The sequence below is a fragment of the Xenopus laevis genome, chromosome 5L (genome assembly GCF_017654675.1).
Source record: "Xenopus laevis strain J_2021 chromosome 5L, Xenopus_laevis_v10.1, whole genome shotgun sequence".
NCBI lineage: Eukaryota > Metazoa > Chordata > Amphibia > Anura > Pipidae > Xenopus > Xenopus laevis.
In genome coordinates, this window is record NC_054379.1 from 95,236,985 (window position 1) to 95,243,159 (window position 6,175).

At 38.9% G+C, this 6,175-nt stretch overlaps 1 long non-coding RNA gene across 1 annotated transcript; it reads left to right on the top strand.

Annotated features, from left to right (window-relative positions):
• Positions 1 to 559: 559 nt before the first annotated feature.
• LOC121393749 lies at positions 560 to 2,810 on the top strand. Its single transcript, XR_005961311.1, has 2 exons — positions 560 to 753; positions 2,732 to 2,810. It is a non-coding gene; the product is annotated as an uncharacterized LOC121393749 (long non-coding RNA).
• The last annotated feature ends 3,365 nt before the right edge of the window (positions 2,811 to 6,175 follow it).

The following is a 6,175-nucleotide window of genomic DNA, read 5'->3' on the forward strand; positions in this document are numbered from 1 at the left end:
GTTTCTAAACAGTGTACAACAGTTCCAAAACTACAAATTTTGTAGAGTAGTACATTTTTATTTTCATGCACTACAAAACAATATAATGAAGAGAATAGATACAGAAATAATTAACATGGCCTATAAGTACATGAAAGCAACTCTTACATTTAAGAAAAGCACACCAAAGCCAAATGCGAATTTGACCAGGGCAGCAGATGACATCTGTGTTTTGACAATGGAGTATGTCGTGTCAGGGGTCAACATAAGATAAAAGACAGGTCGCCTGCATTCATACGGACTGCCCTCATGTGCATTTCAGAATCTAATAAAGGTGAGTGCACTGCCTATTAGTCTCTGTAAAGCACAAACATGGTTATAATGGCAGCCAGTGAGCAATTTGCAGTGATGTTGCCTCTGTTGTGTAAAATAAGACTACCCAAGCCAGTTGAACTATTATAAAAGAGATTAGGAGGCAGAGGTCAGTGGAATCTGGGGGTCTGTTGTTTGAAGTGCCACTGCCTAAGACAGTTAGAACACAGGCCTAGCATGATCTGATACACCGGGTAGAAATGTACAGGCTATGTGTGACACTTACTGGCTACACCAGGTAATAGCACTGTGTTATATGTATGGATGTGTGTATATAATCATAATACTACTACCTGAATACATGGAGCAAGGGAATGTGCATTGATCAAGCCCCTCTTTTTCATATTCCAGGTGCAACACTGCTAGGCCATTATAATGGCAGGCTACATGGTTTAAAACATGGTAAGGATACATATAAATTATAAATACTTCTAAACTTGCAGAGAGCACCACACATTGAAATGTAATTGACATATATTTCAAACCCCAAATTTTTAAAACACATATTACTGGATCATCGGTATTCTTGCATAAAACAAGAATAGGAGTTTTCAATTCTACCTTATTAGTAATATAAGGGCACAAATGTATTAAAAAATGATTATTTACAAAAGGATAGCAAGATTGCAAACCAGGCATACATTTGCCATGTACCTATGGACACATAACATATTAGGAGCCAAGTACTAAGTACCTGCTTAAAGGAATTGTTCAGGGTAAAAATAAAAACTGGGTAAATAGATTGTCTGGGCAAAATAAAAATGTTTCTAATATAGTTAGTTAGCCAAAAAAGTAATGTATAAAGGCTGGAGTGACTGGATGTCTAACATAACAGAACACTACTTCCTGCTTTACAACTCACTTGCTTTCCACTGATTGGTTACCAGGCAATAACCAATCAGTGACTTGAGGGGGGGGCCACATGGGTCATATCTGTTGCTTTTTGAATCTGAGCTGAATGCTGAGGATCAATTGCAAACTCACTGAACAGTTATGTCCCATGTGGCCCCCCTTCAAGTAACTCAGTGTTAGAGAGCTGAAAAGCAGGAAGTAGTGTTCTGACTATTATGTTAGACACCCAGTGACTCCAGCCTTTATACATTACATTTTTGGCTAACTAACTATATTAGAAACATTTTTCACATACAATATATTTACCCAGTTTTTATTTGTACACTGAACTGTTCCTTTAAGGAAGATGCTTATTACAGGGTTTCATTGCACTCAAGGATTCTTGGTTCTATGCTTAAGCTGTATGCGTTACTTATAATGCAACCAATACAAGGCTTTAGTGGGTATTTAGCTCACTAGAACACCTTGTTGCTTAAAGGGAAACTATACCCCCAAAATGAATAATTAAGCAAGTTTTTTTATATCATATTAAGTGGCATATTAAAGAATCTTACCAAACTACAATATATTTTAATAATATTGCTCTTTTACATTTGTTTCCGAGACAACATTTTATTACATTCTCTGTGCTGCCTCAGAGATCACCTGACCAGAAATACTGCAGCCCTAACTGTAACTGGAAGAAGTGTGGAAGAAAAAGACTGTCCATTAATTGGCTCATGTGACCTAACATGTATGGTTTGTTTGTGTGCACCATAAATCCTAGGATCCCAGGGGAGGCCCGGCGTTTTTGAACCAATGTCGGTGTGGTTGGGCAGTATGCCGCCCCCTAAAATTCTGCTGCCCTAGGCCTGGGCCTAGATGGCCTTTCCACAAATACAGGCCTGGCCAAAAGTTGGAACCTGGTGTGGTTAAAGAGAACTTAAGCTGGCCATAGACGCAAAGATCCGATCATATGAAACCTCGATTCTTATGTTTTCGGACCGTGTGTGGAGAGTCCTGACATTTTTCGTCCCTCGGAGATCGGTTGTTTGGACAATCTGACAGGTTAAAAGATTTCTGTCGGCTGCTGATAATATCTCTGCATGTATTGCTGATCATACCATTTTCAGAGGGAGACTGTCACTAGCTTTGGTCGGACATAACTTTCGTACGATTGCTGTCAGGGACAGAACATCGGCTGATCTTTTACTACTTTATTTCATCTGAATGGTTAGTGGCAGGTCGGGAGATGGGGAAGTCCGATCGTTCGAGGATTCGTACGATCGGATCTTTGCATCTATGGCCAGCTTTACCCTCTTAAACAAACGAGTTATATTTATATCTATTCTTAGGGACCCTTTAGTCATTTGCTTGTGTCTGTATGTGAAGTGGACATTGAAAAAACCTAAAGGGGTGGTTCACATTTAGTATGTTATACTGTAGATAGCATGTCCTATTCCTAGCAACTTTGCAATCGGTCCCCATTATTTTATTTTTTTTACACACTTTAATTATGTTTTCATTTCTTTCTCTTTTTATCTTTCAGATGTGTTTCATTGACACTGACAAACGATTGCTCTCCGAGGCTGTAATTTTATTGTTACCTATTAAATGCTTTGCCTATTCCTGTTCTAGTCTCTCATTCAAATCACTGCCTGGTTGGTAGTGTAAATAAAACCCAAGCAGTCAGATAGCTGCTGAAATACCAAATTGGAGAGCCACCATATGGAAAAAAACACAAAATCTAAAAAAAATAATCTCAGAATATCAATATCTACATTGTATTAAAAGTAGGTGAACCAACATCGTTACTATCCCTCATCCTTTTTCTGTGTATAGGCTGTGCCAAACAGTCAAATCTAGTGCATGTGCAGTAAGTCATAGAGTACACTATGATAGAGGCAGGCTCTGTGCTAATCATGACATAACTGGACTTGATGCTCTGTATGGTTTTGTTTGAAACACTATTATGTATCTATATTATCCCTGTAACAGTAATCGACTGCATGAGAGGTGCCAGATTTAATATTTGATTGCACAATGTCTGCTTAGTAGTAATATATTATTGCGGGGAAGCTAAATGATAGCAATCATTTATTACAGAGGATCACTTTCTCTAGCCTTAAATTAAAATAAAGGTAATTTTAATACAGTGCTGTCATCTAATTCATTTTGTGGAAATAATAGCATGTAGGGACACCACTGCCTTTCCCCTTCACTCAATAGTATTCTTTTTTCTATGGTGTGGATAAAGGACTACAAGAGCCACCCAATAGCAATCACTAAGTGCAGGGGGTCTGCACAGTGGTAATGGACTGCAGAGGGGCTGTTCACTGGTAGGAGGTGATTGCAAAGAAGTTACACACTAAAAAGTTGCAAATTGTTAAGTTGCAATTATTGACTTCAGCGGAGTTGCACTGTAGCAATATATTATTGCAGGGAGTGGCTCAGTGGCAGTATTTGACAGAAATACTGTTGGGCACTGGCAATATACAGTATGAATGCTGCACATTTCCAATAAATGACTGCAAGGGGATTGAATACAATCAATAATGGATGGATGGGGCTGCCTAGGGGTTAAACAGTGGGATTAAAAGTAATTTTACATGTGCCCTTTTCTCCACCCGGCAGAGAACCCCCCCCCCTATATTCTCGATACTGCCCCATATAGGTAATAAAAAACGTGCATTGCAGCCACTTGTCGGTGGACACAGTGATGGATTTCAGGCAGAATATGCTCACTTGATGCATTTTATTTGTTGCCATTTTTCTGCCAAGGGAGAAATGCCTAATGTCACATTACAGACAAAAAAAACACCTCACCAACTCCTTTTTGGAAAAATAACCCTCCCTTCCTCTCCTTTAGTGGGTGTGCTCCCCCGATGCTGCCTTATCAGGTCTTTAACAGGGGCAAACCTGCTGCCCCCTCTCCTCGTTTTAAATTTTACTGTCAGAGCGGGTCAGAGGGAGGCCAAATTGCTAGCGAAATGATCAGCACTAGTGAAGCCGACTTTCCATTTGGCTCTTAAAGTTACCAGATGCAGCTTTTTGTTGCCACTGGTAAGCGGCCGCAAACTGTTTATATTATGGATATATGGCATCTACAAGTGAGCACTATGCAAACAGCAAATAATCAAATAATGGCAAATAATTAATAAAACTTGACTTTATTTGTGCAAAATTACCTCAGCAAATAATATCAAAAATTGTATCAGTATAAAGGCATTAGATCAAAACATACCACAAAGCAGTGTATTCCGCCGGTATGCATACTGCATGTCTGCCACTCCTCCTGACGCGTTTCGTGGCTTTGGGCGCTTCATCAGAGCAAGTGGGATGAGGTAATAAGGTAACAGAACAACAGCAACATCCTTCCTCAAGAGGCTTTGTCCCAGAATCACTTCGATACACATATTAAAAAAAAACTGAAGCAGCCAACTCATTGCTTCCCCCCTCACTTAAACTTTTTGCATTAGAGCAGGTAGAGGGGGTGCATCGCTAGTGCAGACAGTGCAATTGTGATATCTGCACTAGTAGGGATGTAATTCCAATTTAAAAACCTGAATTTCTTTAGAAGCAGCTTTTTGCCATTTATCATTAAAAAAACCCCCAAAAAGTAGGGATGCACCGAATCCAGGATTCAGTTAGGGATTCGGCCAAATCCTTCTGCCCAGCCAAACCGAATCCAAATCCTAATTTGCATATGCAAATAAATCACGTGACTTGTCAGAAAACAAGGAAGTAAAAACAGTTTCCCCCTTCCCTCCCCTAATTTGCATATGCAAATTAGGGTTCGGTATTCAGCAGAATCTTTAGCGAAGGATTCGGGGGTTCGGCCGAATCCAAAAAAGTGGATTCAGTGCATCCCTACCAAAAAGACACTTAACGATGCACTAAAAAAAATACAAAAACCTCAACAACAAAAAAATCGGCCAATTACCTGCTGAAAAAAAGAATAACCATTAAAAGCCTAAATGGCTAAGCTAAGGTCCAGCAGGATCAGTGCAGCTTCCATTGACTTCTATAAGACCTTGACTACTTTTACTTCCCGAAGTTTCGTATTAGGACTTTATAAATCTCACATTTTTAGAGTTTTAGAGAAATTTTAGAATAAAAAAACGAGAATTTTTACTGAAAAATTTTGATTCATGAAATAAGTTTGAATATTGGTACATAGACCCCTAAGTCTGAAAAGCTGCTGTTGTCTTTAGTAGGGATGCACCGAATCCAGGATTCGGTTCGGGATTCGCCCGAATCCTTCTGCCTGCCCGAACCAAATTTACATATGCAAATTAGGGACAGGGAGGGAAATCTTGTGGCTTTTTGTCACAAAACAAGGAAGTTAAAACATTTTTCACCTTCCCACCCCTAATTTGCATATGCAAATTAGGATTCGGTTCGGTATTTGGCTGAATCTTTGGCAGAGGATTCAGCCGAATCCAAAATAGTGGATATGGTGCATCCCTAGCTTTTAAATAGTCAATAAAACAGTATAATGTTTCCACACCTTGTTATTTGGTTCTGTAGAGAGCAGATATTATTATTATTATTAATATAATAATAATAATGTGTACTAGTTTTGTTAAATGAGTCTTGAGAGTCGCATGAGAAAATGGCATGTGCACTTTGGTTCATCCAAGTACTTAGGAGATAATCGTAAATGGTTTAGTGTAAAACGAACTAAAAAGTTCATACAACTTGAACACTCCCTGCAACAGCTGAGAGAAAAGGACATCCGCTCCTCCTTTATCCAGTTAGTCTGGAAGAGTAGGCTAATTTGTCAGTAAATGTAGTTCTTCGTTCTATAAAATTGTTATTATTCAAAAATGTAAATATTAAACTGTTACATCTGACATAAAGCAGTGAGATCTCTAAATCTGTAATTATTTGGTTCGGTGCGAGTTCATGGTGCCAATTTAATAGTACAGGTATGGAATCCGTTATCTGGAAACCCGTTATCCAGAAAGCTCCAAATGACAGAAAGGCCATC